Source organism: Macrotis lagotis, chromosome 6 (assembly GCF_037893015.1).
Source record: "Macrotis lagotis isolate mMagLag1 chromosome 6, bilby.v1.9.chrom.fasta, whole genome shotgun sequence".
Lineage (NCBI taxonomy): Eukaryota > Metazoa > Chordata > Mammalia > Peramelemorphia > Peramelidae > Macrotis > Macrotis lagotis.
In genome coordinates, this window is record NC_133663.1 from 74589 (window position 1) to 101568 (window position 26980).

Genomic DNA, 26980 nt, shown 5'->3' on the forward strand with positions numbered 1-26980 from the left:
CAGGAAGGATAATTATCATTGTTGGAAGGGATGTGGGAAATCTGGGACACTATTACACTATTGGTGGAGCTGTGAACTCATCCAACCCTTCTAGAGAGCTATTTGGAACTATGCCCCAAGGGCAACAAAAATGTACATACCCTTTGACCCAGCAATACCACTACTGGATCTATACCCTGAAGAGATGAGGAAAAAGGGTAAAAACATTACTTGTACAAAAATATTTATAGCAGCCCTGTTTGTGGTGTCAAAGAATTGGAAATCCAGTAAATGTCCTTCAATTGGGGAATGGCTTAGCAAACTGTGGTATATGTATGTCATGGAACACTATTGTTCTATTAGAAACCAGAAGGGACAGGATTTCAGGGAAACCTGGAGGGATTTGAATGAACTGATGCTGAGTGAGATGAGCAGAACCAGAAAAACACTGTACACCCTAACAGCAACATGGGAGTGATGTTCAAGCTTGAAAGACTTGCTCATTCCATCAGTGCAACAATCGGGAACAATTTTGGGCTGTCTGCAAAGGAGAGTGCCATCTGTATCCAGATAAGGAGCTGTGGAGTTTGAACAAAGTGCAAGGACTATTCCCTTTAATTTAGAAAAAAAAAACAGATAGTTTATTGTCTGATCTTGTTACCTCTTAGACTTCTCTTTAAGGATATGATTTCTCTCTCATCACACCCAATTTGGATCAAGGTACAACATGGAAACAAAGTAAAGACTGACAGAGTGCAGTGGGGGGGGGAGGGGGGAGGGAAGCAAGATTGGGGGAAAAATGTAAAACTCAAATAATATCTTTAATAAAAATAAATTTAAATTTAAAAACTTGTTGTATGCTTTATATTATTTTTGTCATGGTGTTATCTTCCCTTTTGTTCTGATTCTTCTTTCATAATATAACTTTTTTGGGGAATAAGTTTAAATTAATTATTTACATGTAAAATATTTTTGCTGTAAAGGAGAGTAAGAGAGGAGGGAGGAAGAAAACAGTGGACTCAAAAATCTTACAAAATGATTATTAAAATGTTCCTTTGCATGTAATTGGACTGAAGAGTCTTTTACTGTTCAGATATAAAACTTAGTCTCTTCCAATGTTTAACTTTGAAAATAAAATCATCCTACCAGCAATTCATTGGATATGTGATCTGCGGGTCCTTCTGAAGGGCAGAAGCTCAACTTCCTTCTTTCACTGTATATACCTTTGAGTCAAAGAAGAGTAGGAATGACTAAATTAAAGGGAATGGAAGAAAAAAGACTCAAAATTGTATAAAATCTTCCCTATGTGATATAGGGTTGCAACAGGAGAGCATGTGTCCCCATCAGATGACATGAAAGGACCTCAACAGCACCTATGGTGACACAGGCTACCAAAGCATCATGAAATAAAAAAATTGAGGACACCTAATGTTCCTTTAGTCCAACCAACGACTAAAAACCGAGTCCTATAATACAAACAAGTAGTTTTTTCCACCTTAGTTTAGTGAAGAGGAATCAACAATTCATCCTGAGGCACACCATCCTCCTAAAGGAAAGTAATAATTTTTGAGTATTTTTTTTTATTTCATAACCTTTTACTCATTGTAGGTTGCCTATTTTTATTGTTCATCTTTTGTCTATTGGTTTAAAATGTGCCAAACCCTGCTCCAAATGACCGCTTATCTAACCACATAAAAATAACTGTCATCTCTTCTCCTGGTTCTTCATTCAAGACTCCATGTCAAAGGCTCTTTCACCTACCCATTAAATAGTACATCCTCAGGGAACTCCTCACTTTCTTTTCAATTTTCCTCCACCTACTAGTCTTTACCTTTCCTACATTCTCTCTAAATATTCATCTAAAATTTCAACCCAATAACATGGAAGGGGTTTGAATATCAAGGGGTAAAGGAACATGGAAGAGAATAATCATTTCACTAAGTTGCTATGTGGTAGACTCTGGTATTTTAAATTTTGCGTGTCATAAAATATGTGAAAGTAGGGTTTTAATGTTGCATTTTACAATGGAAAAATTGGAGGCCAGTTGCATTTTAGTCAGTTGCTCAGGGTCACTTGGTATCTAAATCTGTATTCAGGAGTTCTTTGTCTAAACCCAAAGTTCTAGCCACTGGGACCTGAGCATCCAAAATAGCTTATTCCAGAAATTATGCTCCTAAACCAAGCTCTATGAATATCATCAAATTTGGGGCCTGTCATATCTTGTTAACTCATCCTGAGTTTGAAACCCTTTAAAGCATCTAGATCTTCCTCAGAAGGATTGTCATGAATAGTATCCTCTTATGAATTAGCCCTGAAACCATGGCTTATGAGGTTTCTTCCTCATCCAGAGGTATTCTCTCTCAAGTATCTATCTCTTTGAACCTCTCCCTACCAAAGGTAACAACAAACCAAGATTTCATCAAAGTACAGGCCTGGTTCCTTCTCTCCCTTAAACCCCTCACCTCCTAGTTCAATGTTCTCTCTTAGGAAGTCTTAGTCTTAAATCCTCCTATACTCAGAATCCCGCTGCTTCCCTTCCGCCATTTCTCATAATTGGAAAACTTGACACCACTGGATAATAGGATAAGTCCATCTGGATCCCTTAGAACACAAAAGATTCAGAACCAAACCATTCTGTTCCCTAGTCATGTTCTTAACTGGAATGTGAACATGCCCTGTGCTACTGAATAATAAAGGAGCAATTCCAATAGACTTTATGGCCGAATTGAAAGGGAAGGAGGAGAAAATAGTAACTTGCTGGGTAAATATAAGTGCTGTCTATGAAAGAAGATTGAGATAAGACTATGCTGAAGGAACTTAGTAGGCTAATAAGCCATGTAAATTCAACCTCATGAAGATTTGGAAATGGGAAATCCTAAGCAGCAGATTAAAAGACTGGTAAGTCGGGCAAAAAGCAGGTAAGTCACTTCCAGATAATTATCATATGTTATTGTTCTTAATGATGGCAATGTTCCTCTGGTTTTGCTCATACAAATTTCCTTCACTTTAAAGGCCTCCAGGTTTTCCTGAAATCACCTTCTGCATGTCATATCTAATACCAAAATATTCTATTATATTCAAGTGTCACTTTTTTATTCAACCATTCCCCAAATTGATGGGCATGCCTTTAAGAACCAAACATTAGCCACCAACACAAGAACTGCTAGAAATATTTTTGCACAAATCGATTCTTTTCCTTTTTTAATACCTCATATGGATCCTGACCTAGTAGTGGTCATCTTTCCTCTGTAATTCTGCAGTTGTTTTTGATTTGGCTCTTCTATTGTCTTCACATCTCTTTCTTTCAGTAACCCTGTTCGAATATTCCCACATGTCCATTTTTTATCCAAGAAAAATAACACTCTGTTACCTTGCTTTTCCCTCTAAAATGGCATCCTGAGGACAACTCTCATCTCTCCCCGATCACCAAGGGTGTCCATTCAGGGATCAATATGGACCCCCAGCATCTTAGCAGAAAAGGTTCAGTCTTCATTTCAGTAAATCCTTGAGGTTGAAAAACATGCCAAATGCAAGGTATGAATGATTGAGATCAAAGGACTCTGATGCGGGCCTGATGCTGAAGGAAGTGAGCAGAAACAGGACAATATTGTACACAGCAATAACAACACTCTGTAAATATCAACTAAGTTAAACTAAGCTCTTCTAATGAATGCAGTGAGCAAAGTCAATTCTAAAAGACTTGTGATGTCATCCACATCCAGAGAAAGATGGAATCTCCATGCAAATCAAAGCACGCTACCTTCACAATTTAAAAGTTGTTATATGTTTTATATTATTTTTCCTATCATGATGTTATCTTCTCTTTTATTCTGACTCTTAAGAGCATAACTTATTCAGTAATAATTTTAATTATTCATATACAATTTATATGTTTTGCTGTAAAGGAGAGTAAAAGAGAAGGGAGATAGAAAATTGTGGATTCAAAAATCTTACAAAATGATTATTAAAATTTTACTTCACATGTAATTAGAAAAATGTTATAAAATAAATGTTTAAAATTATGTCCATACATACTTGGAAAAATAAAGTTATGAACAAACAAGCAGAAAAAAAATAAGTATACAAATTATGAAGCCCATTCCTAAAACTCGGGCCTAGAAAATGAGCTGATGTAACCTAGTACATTTAAATGGAACCTAAATAGAATTAATTTGTTTATAGAACTTCATAGTTTTTAGCTGGAGTAGATAAGGTGGGAAAAATAATTGGAAGTGGGTAAACCTAAGAGTCTTGTACTGTTCAGATATAAAATTTGGTCGCCTTCAGTGTTGAACTTTGAAAAGAAAATCATCCTACCAGCAATTCATTGGATATGTGATCTGCTGCTCCTTCACTTCTCAGGTCATCAGGTTTCAGCCCAGTGAAGGGCAGAAGCTCAACTTTCTTCTGTCATTGTATGTGCCTTTGAAACAAAGCAGAGTAGCAATGAGTATGTTAAAGGGATTGTAAGAAAAAAGACTCAAAATGGTATAAAAATCTCCAATATGTTATAGAGGATTCCAACAGGAGAGCATGTCTCCCCTTCGGATGACAGCAAAGGATCTCAACAGCAACTATGGTGACATAGGATACCAAGGCATCATAGAATTACAAATTTGAGGAGACCAAATGCTCCTTTAGTCCAACCAAGAACTAAAAACCTAGTCCTGCAATACAAACAAGTAGTTGTTTCACTTTGGGTAAAGTTTGCTAGTGATAAGGACTCAACTACGTATCCTGAGGCAGATCATCCTAATCCAGGAAAGGAATAATTTTTGAGTCTCCTTTTTTTAACCTCATTTTCTTCTACTCTTTGCAGGTGGCCCATTTTAACAGTAATTCATAGTTTGTGCCTGGATTAGAGAGTGGGAAAAATAATTATATGACAGAGAATTCTTTGAAAACTCTTATACATTTGAATTATAAACATTAGTCTCCTCCAGTATTTAGTTTTTGAAAAGAAAATACTCCTAGCAGCAATTCATTGGATGGGATCACCTGGTACTGCAGTTCTCAGGGCATCAGAACTCTTTGTCCCTTCAACTCCCCATTGTTCCCTTTTACATGTTTCATTTTGAGACTCTCCATTCATCTCTAATAAACCCACTCTGGTTCCCTCAGCTCATTCTACTACATTCCTTATTTCTCCCCGTCTGCTTTTTTTCTAATGCTGACCCATCACTATTTTTTTCTCCCAGAGAAAAGTACAGTACTTAGTACTTTCCCCATTTCTGCTTTTCCAAAACTCACGTGTAGGCTTCAGCATTGCTCCTAGTTCAATATTGATAAACCATAATAGTGGACTGGTGGGAATTCTAGCCTAATGAATGGCAAAAGCCCAACTTCTATCTTTTCATTTTATGTTCCTTTGAAGCAAAAAAGGCACAAAGATTAAGGTAAAGTGATTGGGAGAGTAAAGACTTGGAAGCTTCATAAGTCTCTGATAATGTTATACTGGGTTTAATCACGAGACCATATCTCCCCTTCAGATTAGAGTGAGACCTAAACAGGCCCATCTTCTTGTTTGAGAAAGTTGGTGACCTAGGAAACCAAGATGTCATCAACAGTTAGAATTGAAAGAGCCCTCAGTGTTCCTTTAGCCCAACCAATAACTGACAACCCAGTGACATAAGACAGACAAGTGATTATCTTTCCATAAAAGTTTTCTTGTGAGGAAGAATCAACTATTCATCCTGAGGCAGCCCATCCTCCTAAAAGAAAGCAATAATATCTTAGTGGGTTTTTTAATTTCATAAACCTTCACTCATTGCAGGTGGCCTATTTTTATTGTTCCTCTTTTGTCTTTTAGCTTCAAACTCTGCCAAACCTTCCTCCAAATGACAACCTATCTAACCAAATAACTGTCACTGTCCTTCACTCAAGACTCAATGTCAAAGGTGCTTTTACCTAATCATTAAATGGTATATCCTCATGGAGCTCCTTGATTTCTTTTCAATTTTACTCCAGTGACTCTTTACCTGTTCAATATTTACCTCTGTAAATATTCTTCTAAAAATTCAACTCAGTTACAGACAAGGGGCCTAAACAAGAGTCAAAGGAATATGGAAGGGAAAAAGCATTTCTAAAAGCTCCTATATGACAGACTCTGGTCCATTAACATTAGTATCTCATAAAATCTGTGAAAACATTGCTTTTATGATTCATTTTACTACATTGAGGCAAGCAGCATTCAAGTCACTGAGAGTCGCTCAGTTTCTAAGTCTGTATCCAGGAGTTCTGAGTCTAAACTTAGAAGACTAGCCATTGGGTCCCTAGGATCCACAGCAGTTTACTACAGCAATTATGGTCCTAAAGCAGGCCCCCATCATAGAATGGGGGCTTCTCCTATCTTATTGCTCATACTCAGCTTGAAGGCCTCTAAAGCATGGACATCTTCATCAAAATGAATACCATCCATCATGGATGGGTTCCTCATATGAACTAGCCCTGAAAACCATGGCTTCTTAGGTTTCTTCCTCATCCAGAGGTATTCTCTCTCTCTCTCAAGTATCTCTTTCAAATTCTCCCTAACACCAAACCAAGGACTCTTCAAACTAGAGACCTGGTCCCTTCTCTCCCTTAAGCTCCTCACCACATGTTTCAATGCTTTCTCTTAGGATGCCTGGGTCTTATATCCCACTCTACTCAGGAACTCACTGCTTCCCTTCCATCATTTCTCATAATTGGAAAATTGGACATCAGTAGGTCATGGGATATAGAGAATGTATATTACAAGTCCACCTAATCCTCATAGAATGCACAAGATCCAGACCCAAATAGTTTGATTCCAAAGGCTTGGTCTAACTTAGAATGTGAGCATACCCTGTGCTACCAAATGAAAAAGGAGCAAATCCATTAGATATTTTGGAAGAACTGAATGGAAATTATCAGATAGTAGTCACTTGTGGGGCAAACATCAGTGCTATGAAGGAATAAAAAGGTAAGAACATGCTGAAGGAACTCTGTAGACTAATGAGCTATGTAAATTCAACTTCAGAAAGAGTTGGAAATAGGAAACCCAAACCAGCAGATAGGATTTAGTCTTGTAGAAACTATGTAAGTCCCTCCCAGTTCATCATTGTACAATATTGCTCTTACTATTTACCATGTTATCCTAAGTCTGCTCACTCAGATTTCTATCATTTTAAATCTCTCCAGGTTTTCCTGAAATCATCTTCTGCTTGTCATTTCTAATACCATAATATCCTATTAAATTCACATTCTGCTATTTGTTCAGTCATTCCCCCAATGGATGGGCATGGCTCTAAAATCCATATATTAGCCACCACTACAAGAACTGCTACAAATATTTTTTGTAAAAATAGGTTCTTTTCCTTTTTATAACACCTCTATTAGACCCTGACCTAGTAGTGGTCATCTCTCCTCTGTAATTCTACAATTGCTTTTGATTTGGCCCTTCTACTGTCTTCAAATCTTTTTCTTTCAATAACCCTGTTTCAAATCTTCCCACATGTTCATTTTTATCCAAAAAAAATAACTATCATACCTTGCTTTTCACTCTAAAATGGCATCCCCAGGACAACTCTCATCTCTCTCCTGATCACCAAAGGTGTCCATTCAGGAATTTATATGTACCCCCCAGCATCTTGGGTGGAAAGGTTCAGGCTTCATCTCAGTGAATCCTTGAGGATGAAGACCATAGCAAAAACAAAGTATGAATGATTAAGAGTAAAGGACTCTGATGCAGGCCTGATGTTTTATATTATATTTCTTCTTGTGTAATTTACCTTTTGTTCTGATTCTTTCACAGCAACTTATATGGAAATAACTTTAACATAGTTAAAGATATATAAATTTTATAACTTGCTTTAAGGGGAGGGGGTAGAAAAGGGAGCAAGAAAAATGTACCACTCAAAAATCTTACATAAATGAATATTAAAGCTTTTCTTTTCATGTAATTGGAAAAAATGATTAACATACTTTGGAAATTACAATTCTGACCAAATTAAATTACTTATTCGGTGCCATACATACCAATAAAACTACCAAATAACTACTTTACAGAGCTAGAAAAAAGTAGCAACAAAATTCATCTGGAGCAACAAAAGGGCAAAAATGCCAAGAGAACTGATGGAAAAAAAATGTAAAGGAAGGTGGCCTAGCTCTAGCACATCTGAAAACTACACTATAAAGCAATAGTCATCAAAACTGCCTGGTACTGGTTAGGAAATAGAGGAATGAAACAGTGGATTAGGATAAGTTCAAAAGAAACTGCAGTAAATGACTACAGCAACCTACTATTTGACAAACCCAAAGACATCAGCCTCCAGGACAAGAACTCACTATTTGACAAAAATTGTTAAGAAAATTGGAAAACAGTATGACAAAAACAGGGCAGAGATCCACATCTCATATCCTATACTAAAATAAGGTCAATATGGGTGCAGAATTTAGACATAAAGAGTGAACCCTAGAAAAAATAATAGACAAAAATATACTTTATCTGATCTATTGGAAAGAGATAAATTAATGACCAAACAAGAATTAGAGCACATTATCACCTGCAAAATGAATTATTTTTGACTATATTAAATTAAAAAGTTTTGCACTAAGAAAGTCAATGCTGCCAAAATTAGAAGAAGAGCAGAAAACTTGGAAACAATCTTCACAACCAGAAGCTCTCATTTCTAAAATAGAGAGAATTGCATCAAATTGATAAGATCATAAGTCATTCCCCAATTGATAAATGAGCAAAAAATAGAAACAGTGTTTTCAGATGAAGAATTTAAAACTATATATGATCAAATGAAAACATGCTGCAAATTACTATTGATTAGAGAAATGCAAATTAAAACAACAATGAGGTATCATCTCACACCTATTAGAGTACCCTAGATAAGAAAAAGGGAAGATGAATAATGTTGGAGAGGGTGTGACAGGATTGGGACATTGACTCACTGGTGGAGCTGTGAATGGATCTAAACTTTCTGAAAAGCAATATAGAGGGGCAGCTAGGTGGCAAAGTGGATAAAACACCAGCCCTGAAGTCAGGAGTACCTGGGTTCAAATCTGGTCTCAGACACTTAATAATTACCTAGCTGTGTGGCCTTGGGCAAGCCACTTAACCCCATTTGCCTTGCATAAATAAATAAATAAATAAATGAACAAGCAAACAAATAAAGAAATAATGAAAAATAATAAAAAAAAAAAGAGCAAAATGGAACTGTACCGAAAGAAAAATAAAACTGTTCATACCCTTTGACGTGGAAGTTCCAATTCTAGGACATATTCCAAAGAAATTGTAAAGAAATGGAAAAGTCCTACAAATTCCAAAATATTCATAGGTGCTCTTTTGGTAGTGGCAAAGAATTGGAAATTGAGGGGATGCCCATCCATTGGGGGATGGCTAAACAAGTTATGGTACATGAATACTATGGAATATTACTGTTCTATAAGAAACCATAAATGGTCAGACTCTAGAGAAGCCTGGAATGAATTACAGGATCTGATGTTGAGCAAAAGGCATAGAGCCAAGAGCACAGTGTATGCATAGACAACATTATGAGATGAACAACCTTGATGGAAGCAACTCCTCTCAACAGTCCAGAGAACTAAGACAACTGTATTTGACTAGTGATGGACTATATTAGCCCCAGGCAGAGGAAACAAAACAAAATACACAGAAAAAAATATAACCCTTCCAAATCTGATGCACACTTTATAAAAATTATTGTTGGAAGGCCAGAAACACTCTTACCAAAAAAGACTAATTTATGGAGAACTCACAAAGGACAAGCATTCACAAGGGGATAGAAGAAGCAATGCCTGGACACCCTGAAGGACTCTATCAAGAACATTCGAATTGAGAGTACGACATAGGAGACACTGGCCCAGGACTGCCCAACATGACAAGCTTTCCTCAGAGAGAGGGCTGTGTGCAATGAGAAGAGCAGAATGGCTGTAGCTCAAAGGAAATTTGATATATATATAGTACTAGAAAGAGTACCCTGGGTGTTCACAAGAATGATTTGTACCCACACTGTGGTTGATTGGTCTGATCAGCCACAGTTGGACAGTCTGGGATTAGTCTCAAGCTTAATGACATCATTTTAGTACTCTTCAATAAGGAAGGAAAAGAACCAACCATCACCCTGCAGTTCTCTGGGCCCTTTGCAATTCTCTGCTGTCCTCTAAAGTTCTCTGCTGCCCTCTGCAGTCTTCTGCTGCCTTCTGCACTTCTCTGCTCTTCTGTCTCCCTCTGGCAGCCTCTGGGTCCTTCTGCAGTTCTCTGAAATACTCAGTTGCCCTCTGCAGTCTTCTGCAGTTCTGCTTCCCTCTGCATTTCTCTGCTGCTCTCTTGCTGCCACCTGCTCTTCTCTGCTGCCCTCTGCTGTTCTGCTTTCCTGATAGGGAGCTGCCTAGCCTTTTCAGGGTTACTTTCCACCTTTGATGTCTGCCTGAGCCACCAAACTCTCATTTGTGGCTCCACGGGATCATGATGACTTTGGAAGAGAGTGTGATGCCAAAGACTTCATACGACTCTACTTCAGTTAAATCCAATTTACGTACTCATCAAAAAATATCGCCCAAAACACAAACATTCTTTCAAAGTCCTTGGAATACAAACAAGTGATGAAGCACACTGGAAGCTGTAGTCACAATCCTGCACAGAGGCACCCCAGGCCATAGGGTCCTTTCCCTACTGAAAGTAGCCCTCTGGGTGACTGAGCAGCCCTTTGAGGGATCATACTGTTCACCTCATGGTGTATGGAAGGGGCTAGAAAAGCGCTAAAAACTGTCTGCTTACCTAACCCTGGCCTGATTGTCTCAGCAGACAGGGATCCCATAGTATGGTTGAGACAGAAAAAGATCGAAAATATCTTCTTCAAAGAAGATTACACATGCCATCGGTGCATGGAACAGGCACACACTCATAGACAACACAAGAGCCAATAGATCTATCTATATATTTTACCTCTATAAAGTGAAAGGGAAAAGATTGTTCTGTGACAATCACAGGGGTGTTTCTCTTTTAAACATTGCTGGCAAGATTCTTGCCAGATTACTTGTCAATAGGCTGATTCTTCACCTGGATGACAGTCACCTACCTGAGAACCAGTGTGGCTTCAGAAAGGGTAGAAGATCAGTCGACATGGTGCTTGTTGCCCAACAACTCCAGGGATCTGACCAAGACCTGATAGCATCAAGGTTTATGAAAATGGTCAGATGAAAGAATCTTAGAAACTGAGTCTAGGGAGGAGAAGGTTCTCATTTGTGACAATTATCTTCATATAGTTTGATAGGTTGGTATGTGGAAGAGGGTTTGGCAATATTTGGACCCAATGGACCAAATAGGAGCAGTAAAAATGGGCATTCTGCAAAGAATAAATGGGTATGAAGTCAAAACTAACCTCAAAAATTATTCCTTTCCTATTGGTGGTTGTACTCCATCAGGATAAATAGCTGATTCCTTCTCACTAGAAAACTGTAAGGCAAGGTGAGATAATTACTAGGTTGTATTGTAGAACTGCCATTTCTGTTACTGGTTGGTCTAAAGGAACATTGAAGGCTCTTTGAATTCTAACATTCTGTGACATCTTGGTATCCTAGGTCACCAACTTCTCAAACAACAAGATGGAAGTGTTGAGTTCATTTGCTTGTATCTGAAGGGGAGACTATAAAAATTAGTCTTCTCCAGTGTTGAGCTGTAAAAAGAAAATCCTCCCTGAATTCCCATCCCTTCTGCTTTCTAGAAAAAAAAATGTTATTGTAATTCTGCTATATATCACTCTTTATGTTTCATCCTTGGGGATATGATTTCTCTCTCATCACATTCAGCTCAGATCATTGCATACTATGGAAACAATGTCAAGCCTTCTGGGGGGGAGGGGGGAGAGGGAAGAAAGATTAGGAAAAAATTGTAAAATTCAAAATAAAATCTTTCTTTAAAAAAAAAAAAGAAAATCCTTCTACCAGAAACTCATTGGATATGTGATCAGCTGGTCCATCAGGTTTCTATGTCCCCTGTCTTCTACATTGTTCACTTTCACATTTCAATTGGACATGTTCTCTAATACAACCACCTTGTTTCCTTCAAAATATTCTACTACATTCTTTATTTCTCCCTTTCTGCTTTTCTTCTAATGTTAGGCCATTTCCATTTTTTTATCCCAGAAAAGGCACAGTAATCTGTGCACTTCTGCTTTTCCAAAACTCACTTTTGGATCTCAGGACCATTCCTAGCTCAATACTAATGAAATTCCAGGCAAGGAAAGTGTTGTATCCAGTTTTTACATACCTTTGAAACAAAGAAGAGTTGCAGAGATTAAGTTAAAGTTACTAGCAGAATAAATACTCAAAAGTATCTAAGGTCTCTGATAAGAGTATAAAGGGATCAGACAGGAGAGCATGTCTTCCCTTCAGATGAGAGTTAAAAGACCTGAGATGCTTGGGGATCCAGGATACCAATATGTCATAGAATATTAGAATACAGACAGATCTCAGTTTTTCTTTTGCCCAAGCAATAACTAAAAATCCAGGACTACAATGCAAAAAGTGATTATCTCACCTTAGTTAAAATTTTCTAGTGAGAAGTAATCAACTATTCATCCTGATGGAGTCCATCCTTCTATAGGAAATAAATAATATGTTACTTGTTTTAATTTTTTAGCTTTGACTTTTTGCAGGTTGACCCTTCTGATTGTTTCTATTTTTGACCATTGGGCTCAAACACTGTCATACCTCTTATACATGCCAACCTTTCAAATCACATAAACTTTGGCAAATGCTCCTGGTTTCACCACTCTAGACTCAATGCCTGAGATTCTTTGACCTGACTCTTAAATGGTACATCCTCATGGAACTCTTTCCATTTTCTTCCACTACAGAGTCTTCAGCTTCTCAATATACTTTCTAAATATTCTTTTAAACTCAACTCAAATATATACTATGGGCCTAAATAGCAGATGGAGAAAGGAGGGGAATACGTATTTCTAAAAGTTCCTATGTGATAGACACTGAACTTTCAATATAAAATATGTGAAATTAGTGCTTTCCTGATCCTCATTTTATAGTTGAGAATACTAAGACAGCATTTAGGTTACTTCCTTAGGGTCCCTCAGTATCTCAATCTGAACTCAGGTGTTCTAACTACAAACCCATTGCTCTATCCCCTACTCCTGAGTATCCAGAACAGCTTATTCCACATATTATGCTCCTAAGGCAAGCCCCCATTGATACCATTAACTTTTGGGGTTGTGGTGCCTTGTTGTCTCAAACTGAGATTCTAGGCCCATAAAAATAGACATCTTCAGCAAAATGATTGCCATCCATCATGGACAGAATCCTCATATGACCTAGTTCTGAAAACCAGGCTTCTTGGGATTCTTCCTCACCCAGAGGAATTCTCTCTCTCTCTCTCTCTCTCTCTCTCTCTCTCTCTCTCTCTCTCTCTCTCTCTCTCTCTCTCTCTCTCCCCAAAAGTTACCAAAAAATCAAGGGCTCTTCAAACTAGGGAACTGGTTCCTTCTCTCCCTTAAGGTATACTCATCATGGATCAATGTTCTCTCCTGGGCAGACTTGGCCTTAAATTCCATGACTCTGAATGGGAAATATGAGAAATTAGTAAGTTTTGGGGTAAAGATAAATGTGATGAAGGAAGTGAGAGGTAAGACTATGTTGAACAGGCTTATGTAAATTCAATTTCACCAATGGTTGGAAATAAGAAATCCTAACCAGTGGATAGGACTTTGTATTGTTGAAAAGAGGTATGTCAATCCCAGTTAATTATCAGACAATATTGCTATTACTGTGGACAGTGGTCTCCTGATTCTGCTCAATCAAATTTGTTCCAGTTTAAGTTGCTCCAGGTTTTCCTTTAATCATCTTCTGCATGTTTTTTCTCGTAGCACAATATTCTCTTACATTCATAGTCCCCAATTTCGTCAGCCACACCACAATTAATGGGCATGCCCACATTTGCCATGTAAGGAATCAGGTTGCAGAATCAGGTCAACATTGTACACAGCAAGAGCAACATTGTGTGATGATCAGCTATGATAAACTCAGGAATGCATCATCTCAGGAACGCGTCACCTCAGGAATGCAACAAAGTGATCAAAGTCAGTTCTAAAAGGCTTGTGATGGAAAATGCCATCCATATCTAGACAAAGATAGAGTCTGGATGCAGATCAATACATACAATCTTAACAGTTTACAACTTCTTTTATGTTTTCTTTTTTTCCTCTCATAATGTTATTTTCCTTACTGTTTTGATTCTTCTCTCATAATAGAACTTTTCTGGAAATAAAGTTAATATAGTTATACATGTCTAACTTACATTGTTTTCTTTAAATGGGAAGTGAGAGAGAAGTGTTAACCAAAAAAAATAATGCTCTTTCATTCCTTGCTTTTCTCTCTCAAATGGCCTCCTCAGGACAAGTGTCATCTCACTCCTGATCACCAAGGTTGAGCAAGTGGGGATTGACATGTACTCCCAGACTCTTAGGTAGAAAGGTTCACTCTTCATTTCAGGGACTCCTTGAGGCTGATGAATATAAAAAATACAAAGTATGAATGATTGAGAGCAAAGAACTCTGATGCTGAATGAAAGTTGAAGAAAGAGGACAACACTGCACACAGCAATAGCAACTTTGTGTGATGATCAACCTCTTCACAGGAATGCAGAGATCAAAGATGGTTCAAAAAGACTTGTGATGAAAAATGCCATACACATCCAAGAAAAATGGGATCTGCATAGTGACATCAAACTCTACTTATCATCAAAATATAAAACGTTTTTTGATGTTTTATAGTTTTTCCCCTCGTATGGCATTATTTTCCTTCTTGCTCTGATTCTTCTTTCACAACATAACTTGTTTCAATAGTACAGTCATGTAAAACTTATATTGCTTGTTATAAAGTCGAGGTGAGAGACCAGGAAGGGAGGTAGAAAAATGTAGAATGAAAAAAAATCTTAGCAAAATAGATATTAAAATTATTTATTTCATGGGCTCAGAAAAAAAAAATCTTAAAATATAAAAGGTGAAAATTATCTCTTCATATAACTGGGAAAAAAACAAAGGAATGAGCAAACAAGCAAGTAAACCAAAAAAAGAAATGTATTAGTAAGGTAGCTCTCCTTAAAACAGGGTCCCCAACAAAGATGTTTTAAGTCACAGCATTTGAACTGAAGGTAGATAGAAAAACAATTAGCTACAAAAGTTCATAGTTTGTACCTGGAGAAGAAAAGTAATTGGAAGAAAGAGTGTACACTGAAAAGTCTTATAAAAATTGTCTCTTCAGTGAAGGGGAAAATCTCTGCCTCTGTCTTTCATTGTATGGACTTTTGAAACAAAGAAGAGTAGCAGAGTAAGGTAAAGGGATTAGGAGAATAAAAACTCAAAAGTTTCTAAAGTCTTTAATGTGTTATATTGCATTCAAATAGGAGATAAGGTCTCCCCTTCAGATCCTAGCAAAAATACCTCAATAGCTTCATCTTACTTGAGAAGGGTGATGACCTAGGCTGCCAAGATATCATAGACTATTAGAATTCCAAGAGACCTCAGTGTTCCTTGAGCCCAAACAATAACAGAAAATGCAGGCCTACAATACAACCAAGTGTTTCTCTCACCTTAGCTTAAGGTTTTGCAGTGAGAAGGAATCAACTCTATATCCTGAGGGAGTCAATCCTCCTAAAGGAAATGAATAATTTTTGTGATTTATTTTGACTTCATACCCCCTTACTCTTTGCAGGTGCCCATTTGTATTGTTCCTAGTTTGTCCATTAGGTCCAAATGCTGCCAAACCCTCTTCCACATAAAAATAACTGTCACATATTCTCCTGCCTTCTCCACTCTAGACTCAATGTCTAATGTTCTTTCATCTGACCATTAAATGGAACCTCCTCATGGACTGCTTTTATCTTTTCAATTTTCCTCCTCCATAGAATCTTTAGCTCTTCAACATGTTCTATAAGTATTCTTCTAAAAACTCAACTCAATAATATGCAAGGGGCCTAAACAGCAGAAGTCAAAGGAGGAAGGAAGTGAATAAGGAGTTCTCCAAGCTCCTATGTGACAGACAATGGTCTTTCAATATAAGCAGCTCAGAAAATAGGTGAAATTGGTACTTTGATGACTCCTTTGACAATTGAGAAAATTGAGGGAAGAAGGGTTTAAGTTACTTGTTCCCAGTCACACAGCATCTGAATCTGTACTCAGGTGTTCTAACTCCAAACCCCATCCACTGAGCATATACAACTGCTTATTTCCAGAAATTATGCTCCTAAAACAAGCCCCCATCGATACCATTAACTCATACCATATCGATACCATTAACTCATACCATATCGATACCATTAACATCACATCTTGTTGACTCCTACTGAGCTTGAAGAACTCTAAACCATAAACATCTTCATCAGAATGATTGTCATAAATCAACAACAGGCTCCTCATATGAAGTAGTCCTGAAAACCAGAACTTCTTAGGATTCTTGCCCACTCAGAGGTATTCTCTATCAAGCATCTATCTCTTCCTACCAAAGGAACCAACAAATCAAGGGCTCCTCAAACTGGAGGACTAATTTCTTCTCTCCCTTAATCCTAATTCCTCTTAGGTCAATGATCTCTCTTGGGAAGCCTTGCCCTTAAACACCATGACTCTACTCAGAAACTTACTGCTTCCCTTCCTTCATTTCTCATCACAGGGAATCTTGACATCACTGGATTGTGGGATATAGAGAAAGGATTCTACAAGTCCAAATGGACAACCACTTTGTGAGATAGATAAAGAATCTGTGACCCAGTGAAATTAACTAATTCCCCTTAAATCACACAAGATTCTCAAATCTTTCCATTCCAAAGTTGTATTCTATCTTAGAATGTGAACAAACCCTGTACTTAATAGTAAAGAAGCAATTTCAAAAGACTGTGAGACAGACTTGAATGGGAAGGATGAGAAAATAAGAAGTTTGGGGGTGAACCTAAGTGCTATGAAGGAAGTAGAGGGTAAGACTACAATGAAGGGTCTTAGTAGACTAACCTACGTAAATTCAATCTCACAAAAGGTTGAAATTGAAAAATCTTAAAAGCAGATGAGACTTTGTCTTATTGAAATTAAATACATCATTCCCAGGTAACCATCACGCAATATTGCTGATACTGTTTACAAAGTTCTCCTGGCTCTGCTTAAATTTTTATCACTTTCAGTCTTTCCTGGTTTTCCTGAAATCACAATCTGCATGGCATTTCTTATAGCAGAATATTCTAGCACATTCACATAACACAATTCGTTCAACCGTTTTCTCAGTTGCTGAGCATTCCTTCAGTTTCCAAGTATTAGCCAAGACAACAGTGTGAGAAATATTTCTGTCCAAATAGATTCTTTTCCTTTTTTAACATCTCTATGGGATCCTGAATTAGTAGTGGTCATCTATCGCCTGTTATTCTGCAGTTGTTACTTTATTCAGTTCTTCTACCCTTGTCACCTTGATTTATTGGAATAACTTGGCTTGACACCTTCAATATCTCCATTTTCATCCAAGAAAAGTAGCATTCTCTCATACCTTGCTTATCCCTCTCAAATGGCTCCTCAGGACAACTGTCATCTCACTCCTGATCAACAATAGTGTCCAAGCAGGTATACACATGTAGCCCCAGACTCTTGGGTGGAGAGGTTCATTCTTCAGCTCAGTGAATCCTTAAGACTGAAAAACATAGCAAATACAATGTATGAATAATAGAGAGCAAAAGATTCTAATGCAGGGGGCAAGAACCAATCATGTCTTAGGCACTCTTTCACAAAACTTATAAGCTAAGGACTCTAACTAAATTTTTGAGAGACAGAACCCATAGAGGGACCCAATGAGGCAGTTCTCCTACTCAAGGTAACCTGGAAAAGAGCAGAAAGGCTCTGTTCCCCGGGGTTGGAGAGGCAGCCCACCAGAGGGGTGGCCCGATAAAGCGAAAGAACTTCAGCCTACTGGAGGCAACCCTAGGGTGCTGGAAGCTGCTGTGAGCTGTGGAGGAGTTTCATGAGCTACGCCCCAGGGAGCACAAGGTACAAATTGGGGGAACAGCGGGGGACCACTGCCAGAGCAAGCACATGAAGCCCAGCCCTCAGGGCACACAGAGAGCAACTTGGCCAGCACAGCTGAATCCAGGAAACAGGAGCCCCCAGGCCATGAGCCCATTGAACCTAGGGAGGGGAGTGAAGACAGAGACTGCAGAGCTCTGTCTCTGGAACAGGACTCTGGGGCTCTGACCACATTCAGATCCTGATCACTGATCGAAGTCTAGGCCCCCCATAGAACAGCAGGGGCCCCCTCCACCTCAGCCCTGTGGTGGGGGAGGGGGGTGCATATGGTCATTCACAGACCAGGAGGGAAGATAGAGCCTCATACATTGAGACCCTTGTGGGAGTGTCCCAAAAGCTCAGGAAGCACCCCAAAAACAGGCCCAGGCTGGGAAAATGAACAAGCAGAAAAAAAGAGGAACACCATTGAGAAATATTTTGCATATGAGCCCAAGAAGGATCAAAATACTCAGTATGAAGATGAGGAAGCACAAGCTCCTGCATCTAAAGACTCCAAGAAAAACAGAAATTGGACTCAGACTATGACAGGGCTCAAAAAAGACTTTGAAAATCAAATGAGGAAGTTAGAAGAAAAACTGGAAAAAGAAATGAGAAAGATGCAGGAAAAACATGAAAATGAAGTCAGCAGCCTAGTCAAGGAAATCCAAAAAAATGCTGAAGAAAATAGCATGCTAAAAACCAGCTTAGGTCAAATGGATAAACAGTTCAAAAAGTTATTGAGGAGAAGAATGCTTTAAAAAAGCAAAATTGGCCAGATGGAAAAAGAGATAAGAAAACTCTCTGAGGAGAACAAATCCTTCAGACAAAGAATAGAACTCAGGGAGATTGATGAATTTATGAGAAACCAGGACTCAATACTTCAAAACCAAAAAAATGAAAAATTAGAAGAAAATATGAAACATCTCATTGAAAAAACAACTGAACTGATATGGAAAACAGACTTAGGAAAGATAATTTAAAAATTATTGGAATACCTGAAAGTCATGATCAGGAAAAGAGCCTTGACATCATTTTCAAAGAATTACTACAGGAAAATTGCCCTGATATTCTAGAAGCAGAGGGCAAAATAGAAATGGAGAGAATCCACCAATCCCCCCGAGAAAGAGATCCCAAAAAAACAACCCCTAGGAATATTATAGCCAAGTTCCAGAACTCCCAAGTCAAAGAGAAAATATTACAAGCAGCCAGAAGGACACAGTTCAAATATCGTGGAGCTGCAGTCAGGATCACACAGGACTTAGCAGCAACTACTTTGGAAGCTCATAGGGCTTGGAATACAATATACTGGAAGGCAAAAGAGCTTAGAATGCAGCCAAGAATGAACTACCCAGGAAGGCTGAATGTCCTCTTCCAGGGAAAAAGATGGACTTTCAATGAACCAGGGGAATTTCAAATGTTCCTTTTGGAATGGCCAGAGCTGAACAGAAGGTTTGATCTTCAGATGCAGGACTCAGGTGAAGCATGGAGATTGGAGGAGAAGGGGAAAATGTGAGGGACTTAATGATGAACTGCATGTATTCCTGCATAGAAAAATGACACTGATAATACTCATATGAACCTTCTCAGTTAATAGAGCAGGTAGAGGGAGCTTTTATAGTTGAAGCACAGGAGAAAGCTGAATTCAAAGATAAAATATGGTGTAAAAATGGAGTCAATAGAAAAAAGGGAAATGTAATGGGAGAAAGAAAAAGGAGAGGGGGAATAGTCCAAGATATTTCACATAATAAGATTTTTTTATTACAATGAGCTATTGCAATGATATGGAAGCAGGGAGGCAAGGGGGAATGAGGGAACCTTTGCTTTCATCAGAGATGGCTAGGAGAGGAAACAGCAAATATACTCAATGGGTTATAGACATCTGGAGTAAGAAGGAGGGGGGAGCAGGGGGGGAAGGGGTGGGGATGTGAATAAAGGAGGAGAGGATGGACCATGGGGGGAGAGTGGTCAGATATAACACATTTTCTTTTTTACTTCTTGCAAGGGGCTGGGATTGGAAGGCCTGCCCAGGACCATAAGGTCAGGTGGATTCTGGGCCTAAGGGGTGGTATGGGGGCTCAGGGCTTCTTGGCCCCAGGACCAGGGATCTGTCTGCTGCACCACTCAGTGACCCTACAGCAGAGTCAGAGTGAAAGGAGAGAGAAAATATAGTACATGGCAGTGGAGAAATAAGAAAGGAGGGAGTTGCGATCAGCAATGGCAACGTTGGAAAAATATGGAAGTAACTTTTGTGATGGACTTATCATAAAGAATGTGATCCACCCGTGACAGAGTTGTTGGTGTTGGAACAAAGACTGAAGCACATTTTTTGTTATTATTATTTGGGAGAGAGTGCATGGCAAGTGGGGCTGGGTGGCCTGCCTGGGGCCACATAGCAGGGTGATCTTTGGGTGTCTGGGGCCGGATTTGGACCCAGGTGCTCCTGGCTCAAGGGCCAATGCTCTGTCGGCCACCCAGCCACCCCTACTATTATTACTATTTTATTTTATTTTGGGTCTTTTTTTTTCCTTCTTTTGGTTTTTGCAGGGCAGTGAGGATTGGGTGGCTTCCTTGTCACATGGCTGGGTGATTGTTGGGTTTACGAGGCTGGATATGGACTCGGGTGCTCGTGGCTCCAGGGATGCTGCTTCGTCCATTGCACCACCTGGCCATACCTACAATTATTACTATTATTTTTTTAATTTTAATTTTTTTCTCTCCCCTTTACTTTTTTTTTTGCCCAAACAAGTCTATCTATATTCAGGGGGGGGGAGGGTATTTTGTTTACTTGTAAACAAGAATATTTTATTAATGTAAAAATAATTTGTACAAAATGAGAATAAAAAAAATTAAAAAAATATATTACAAAAAAAAGTACTGGAAATAGTTAACAATTTTAGAAGAATATGTGATAAGCCCCACAGCATGTCTACATATTACTAATAAAATACAGCAACAAGAGGTTGAAAATCTCATTTAAAATAACCTCAGATAACATAAAATACTTGCAAGTCTACCTGCCAAGGCAGACTCAAAAACTTTTATGAAAACAAGTATAGAACACTTCACACAAATAAAATCTGATCTAAATAACTGAGAAAATATCAAGTTCTCATGAGTAAGCCAAGCCAAAGGAATAATAATGAAAATTCTACCTAAATTAAATTACTTATTCAGTGTCTTATGAAACTTCCAAAAAAATATTTTAGTGAGCTAGAAAAACCATAACTAAATTCATACAGAGGACCAAAAGGTCAAGAATATCAAGGGAATTCATGAAAAAAAAAATGCAAAGGAAGGTAGCCTAGCCATACCAGACCTAAAATTATATCAAAAAGCAGCAGTCATCAAAACAAATGACAGTAAATGACAATTGTAATCTACACTTTAATAAACCCAAAGATTCCAGCTTCTGGGATAAAAATTCATTCTTTAATAAAACTACTGGGTAAAATGGAATGTTATGGCAGAAACTAAGCATAGATCAACATTTCACATCTTATACCAAGATAAATTTGAAATGAATATAGGATTTAGACATAAATGGTGTTATTACAAGCCAATTAGGGGAACAAGGAAGAGTTTATCTGTTAGATCTATTGAAAGGGGAGCAGTTTATGACCTAAGAAGAGCTAATGAATATTATTAAAAACAAAACTATTGTAATTAAGATTAAAAAGAATCTAGTAAGTTGGGAAATAATTTTTATTACTAGTATTTCTGACAAAGGACTCATTTTAAAATATGTATAATTTTAATATAATATATATATAATTTTAAAATATACAGATAAAAGAGTCAAATTTATATAAAACTAGTCATTCTCCAATTGATAAATGGTCAAAGGATATGTAAAGGCAATTCTCAGATGAAGAAATCAAAGCTATCTATAGTCATATGAAAAACTAATCTAAATCAGTTTTGATTAGAGAAATGCAAATTAAAACATCTCTGTGCCTACCATCTCATACCTTTCAGATTGACCAATATGACTACAAAGGAAAATGAACAATGTCGAAGGGACCATGAGAAAATTGAGACATTAATGCTTTGTTGGTGGGGTTCAGAACTGATCCAATCTTTTTTGGAGAGCAATTTGGAATGATGTCCAAAGGGTAACAAAGAAGTGCATACTCTTTGATCCAGCAATACCACTACTGGTCAGTAACCAGAAGATATCACAAGAAAGGGTAAAAATCCCACATGTACAAAAATATTCACATCATATTGCTGAACCCAAAGAGCAAGACGGAGACCAAAATTGGATAAGTTTGAAGATCTTTAATTTCTTGGGGACTTCCTGGGGATGAAGAGGACTCAAATCAGACAGTCCCTGAGTGTTCAGGGGATAGGGTTTTTATAGTGTTTTGGGAGGGAGGGGTACTGAGAGCAAGCAGCATCCAGAAGCAAAGACAGCAGTTAGGTATATTTTCTTGTCATACTACTACAAACATATGTAAACATATGGTCCACTATAGATAGGGGACTAGACAGAGTGGGAAAGGGTCAGGGTCTCTGTGTTATATCTGAACATATTTCCTGAGACTGAGGGAGTGACATATTCATGGGCTTCCCACACGTTTGAGGGAGTGGAACTTACTGTCTTATGGTTCCAGCCACATCTGGGGAAGGGGAGGATGTCCTGGGAGGAAGCCAGAATTTTACAGATACAGCAAAATAATGAGGCTAACAAGGGGGCTTTGTGAATATTAGACAAATTGATAGAATATCTCTGACCCCCAGAGTCAAGCATTTGGGTCCTGTCAGATTATTTTCAGACCCAAAGGCACCAGCCAAAGTTCTATTTCTGAGGAGTTTCTCAGGGCTCCTTCTATACAGGGATTACACAAATATTGATATTGTACTTCAATATCTTTTTGCAATGGCAAAGAATTGGAAATTGAGGGGATGCCCATCAATTGGAGAATGACATAACAAATTGTGGTTTATGGATGTGATGGAACACTATTGTTCTATAAGAAATCATGAAGGATGAGATTTCAGAAAAACCTGAAAAGACATGCATGAATTGATGCAGAGTGAAATGAGCAGAACAAGAATTTATACACATTAACAACAGGGGATGATGATCGACCATGATGGATTTGTTCATTTCAGCAGTACAATAATTAAAAGCAATTTGAAAAGACTTGTGATAGAAAATACTATCCATATCCAGAGTAGGAACTGTGGAGTTTAAATAAAGACCAAACCTTATTATCTTCAATTTTTAAAAGTTGTCTTATTTCTCTCTAATGTTTTCTTCTGTTTGGATCTGATTTATCTCTCACAACATGATCAATATGGATCTGTGTTTAGCATGTTTTTATTTTTTATGTTTTTTGAATTTTACAATTTCCCCCCCCATCCCCATAGAAGACAGTCCAATAGTCTTTACTTTGTTTCCATGCTATACCTTGATCAAAATTGAATGTGTTGAGAGAGAAATCATATCCTTAAGGGAAAAATAAAATATAAGAGATAGCAAGATTACACAATAAGATACCTTTTTTTAAGTCTTTGGTCTTTGTTTAAACTCCATAATTCTTTCTTTGGATACAGATGGTATTCTCCATTGCAAATACCCTAAAATTGTCCCTGATTGCTGCACTGATGCAATGAGCAAGTCCATTAAGGTTGATCATAACTCCCCATGTTGCTGTTAGGGTGTACAATGTTCTTCTGGTTCTGTTCATCTCACTCAGCATCAGTTCATTCAAATCCTTCCAGGCTTCCCTGAATTCCCATCCCTCCTGGTTTCTAATAGAACAGTAGTGTTTCATAAGGTACATACATATACCATAATTTGTTCAGTCATTCCCCAACTGATGGACATTCATTCAATTTCCAATTCTTTGCCACCACAAACAGGGCTGCTATGAATATTTTTGTACAAGTGATATTTTTACCCTTTTCATGATCCTTTCAGGGTATAGACCCAGTAGTGGTATTGCTGGGTCAAAGGGTATGCATATTTTTATTATCCTTTGGACAGAATCCCAAATTGCTCCCCAGAAAGGTTGGTTTCATTAGTGTCCTATATTTCCCACATCCCTTCCAACATTGATCATTGTCCTTTCTAGTCACGTTGGCCAATCCAGCAAGTTTTTTAAAATAGAATCTAGGGATGGCTGGGTGGTGCAGTGGATAGAGCACTGACCCTGGTTAGGCGAGTTCAAATTTGGCCTCAAACACTTAATAATTACCTAGCTGTGTGGCCTTGGGAAAGTCACTTAACCCCATTGCCTTGCCCAAAAAAACCCAAATAAATATAGAACCTATATCATATTGCTTTCTGTCAAGGGGAGGGGAAAGGGAAGGGAAGGAGGGGAAAAAATGTAAAATTCAAAAACTTACCCAAAAAATGATTGGCTAAAAACTACCATTGCATGTAGTTGGAAAAAAGAAATCACAAGGCTCTTGACTCAGGAGAATAAGAAAAGGCATAAATTTAAATTCAAAGATCACTGCAAAGAGTTACAAGTTAATTTACAGAATTCTTTAGGAAGGCAACAAGGTCAAGAGAGTTTTCTGAGGAGATAGTAAAGTTTCACCTAAGAGGAATAGTTACACCAACTCAGTAGGAACATCAAAGACAGTTAAGGTGGGGAAAAGGAGCAGTCACAAGATGGGTGTCTGGGCTAAGATCAGTAGAGATCCAGGCTGGAGGAGAGGATAAGCAGAACCTTCATAGGAAGCCTTGCCCATACCTTGGCAGAATTACAGTTGAGGGAAGGGGCTGAGATTGAATTTATGTTTCAGAAAAGAGTTAGAAGGAAGAAGTCAGAGACCCACAGAAAATGCCAGACAAGCAGGGATAATAGTTCATTAATAGTACAGAAAAGTTTGTAATGTAATCCTAAAATTAGGGAAAATATTTCCCTAATATTTCTCCTTGGATGAAGGGATGGTATGTGAAATTATATCTTGGCTTTCTTTATAATTATATGGGTTTATTGATATTTAATAGCACTATTCCCAGAAAGGGTCAGGACACAAAAGTAGTTAAGTACCCCCATACACAGAGTTTCTCTCCAAACCTTGCTTTAACTCAGGGATAAGAAGATTCCAAGACCTGGGGGATTTCAGAGCAGAGAGTAATCACAGGATTTGAACACAGACTAGGATGATCCCAGTTTTAAGAAATTCCTAGAATAGAAAACTTCCCTAACCTGACCAGTTAGCAAGCAGTGATGTTTCTGCATCTCAAGATCTCATCGGTTAGGGCAGCACAAAATGTAGAACAAATATTATGTCGAAATTAGGAATGCCTCCTTTCTCCCCTCTGGGATCTCAACTCTGCTTCTTGTGAAGCCAAAGATAGGGAAGAAACCTGGGATCTCTTCCCTCTCTGCCACCCTGTTGTGGGGTACGTGAGGCAGGCCATCTCAGGCCTCAGTTTTCTCATCTGGCACTTTAATGTATCATTTGATACAGCAATGTATTCTGATACATTGTAACTAAAGAGTTTATGTGTACAAGTATGAAGACATCAATGGTTCTAATAAATGATCACTGCTCTGCTGGCCTCGTTTCCAAGGGCAGATGCCAGCTATTTCCAAGGCTTTGCTCAAAGTGGGCTGTTCACCTCCAGCCAGTCATCTCCCTGCCTAGAGCCTCATAATTCTCCCATCTATTTCCCAGAAGACCTGGGAGCAAGGAATACAGCTCAGTGAAAAAGCCTCAGGGAAACTCCAAACCTCCCACTGGGAACTGAAGTCACCCTGTCGGTGGAGGACCAGCAGTAACCATCCAAAGCTCTTTTTCTGATAACAGCAGTGTGTGAATACCAACAGGCCTCCTAGAACCCAGGATCCCCCCACCAAGATGAATTAGCAACATTTCCCAGACTCCTTGATCCCTGTCCTCAGATCTACATAACTATCAAATATTTAACAGACTTTACTGGTTTGGGAAGGGTACCCCATTCCCTCTGGGGACCCCATCATGGTATTCATGTCTATCCAGGAGTCCAGAAAAACCTGTTTGCATTGTATTCTTTGACTTCCCATCATTTTGTGACTACCTTCCCCTCTATAAAGCTGATTTGCTTTAATATCTTGGAAATTCTGTTTCTATGCACTGGGTCCTTGGGATTGTTGTGGGAGAAATTGAGGTCCCCATTAAAGATTGAGAGCTCTTGATGGTGAAAAGAACATTACTAGCCCTGGTCTTGAAATAGCTCAAGATTTTTATTTTACTAGTCTGCAAAGTTCATAGATTAAAACTTTTTTTTTCTGAAAAGATAGTAAGCTGCTTGGAAGTGACTTGAGCACAGGCTGATTAACAAAGCTCTAGGCAAGGTGCCTGAAGGTAAGAGAGGAAGGGAAAACAACCATAAGAACTGGTTGGCTTAGACTGAGGTGAGTCTGGCCACATGGAATAAAGACCGTAATTCTCCAGCAGCCTAGGCTAGGAACACATGGTTCTAGCTTAGAGAGAGGAAGTGGACATCCTGTAAAGAAGAGGAAAGAAGGAAAAAGAGAATTTTTTTTCCAGGATGCCTTTCTTAAATGCATTTCTATTGGGTGGGACAATAGTGGCATTTGGGGAGTGGTCTGACACCTGGCTCCAGATATTCTCCACCATACATGCCACAAGGCCAGCCTTCCAAGAAGTGACCAAGACGGTACTCATTGTGCTTGGCTGGCATCAGACGCATTAGTCTTTCCTCTCCCAACGTGTGTGATGTTTTAAGTCCAACAAAAATCATTTCTTGTATCCTGCATCAAGATCCTGGACATTTTTTAATCTATGCTAAGAATGTTGGGTAGGGATGAGTCCCTGGGCATGGGGAAGTCACAAGACAGAAGGTTTACTAGAAAAAGACATCAGGGAGGAGGAGAGAATGTCCGCTTCATAACAGTATTCTACATTGAGCTGTCATTGATGAGCCTGTATCATTTCATCCTTTCCTGCCTGAAAACTCCTCAGTTTTTAGGGTTCCCATTGCATCCTATATTACCTGA

The 26980-nt window shown here is 38.4% G+C and overlaps 1 long non-coding RNA gene across 34 annotated transcripts in view; it reads right to left on the reverse strand.

The window, feature by feature from the left end:
* LOC141490503 (uncharacterized) overlaps positions 1-26980 on the reverse strand; it is a 140716-nt gene that overhangs the window by 33501 nt on the left and 80235 nt on the right. For 28 of the 34 annotated variants that reach the window (XR_012469226.1, XR_012469225.1, XR_012469224.1 and 25 more), the window contains exons 3-7: positions 17506-17646; positions 14279-14485; positions 4297-4402; positions 3350-3556; positions 1126-1202 (exon numbers count right to left, since the gene is read on the reverse strand). This is a non-coding gene — a long non-coding RNA (uncharacterized LOC141490503). Of the gene's footprint in view, positions 1-1125; positions 1203-3349; positions 3557-4296; positions 4403-5229; positions 5486-7486; positions 7623-11048; positions 11135-11351; positions 11506-14278; positions 14486-17505; positions 17647-26980 lie in introns of those variants that run through there. The other 6 variants (XR_012469223.1, XR_012469234.1, XR_012469228.1 and 3 more) reach the window with 6 other exon arrangements.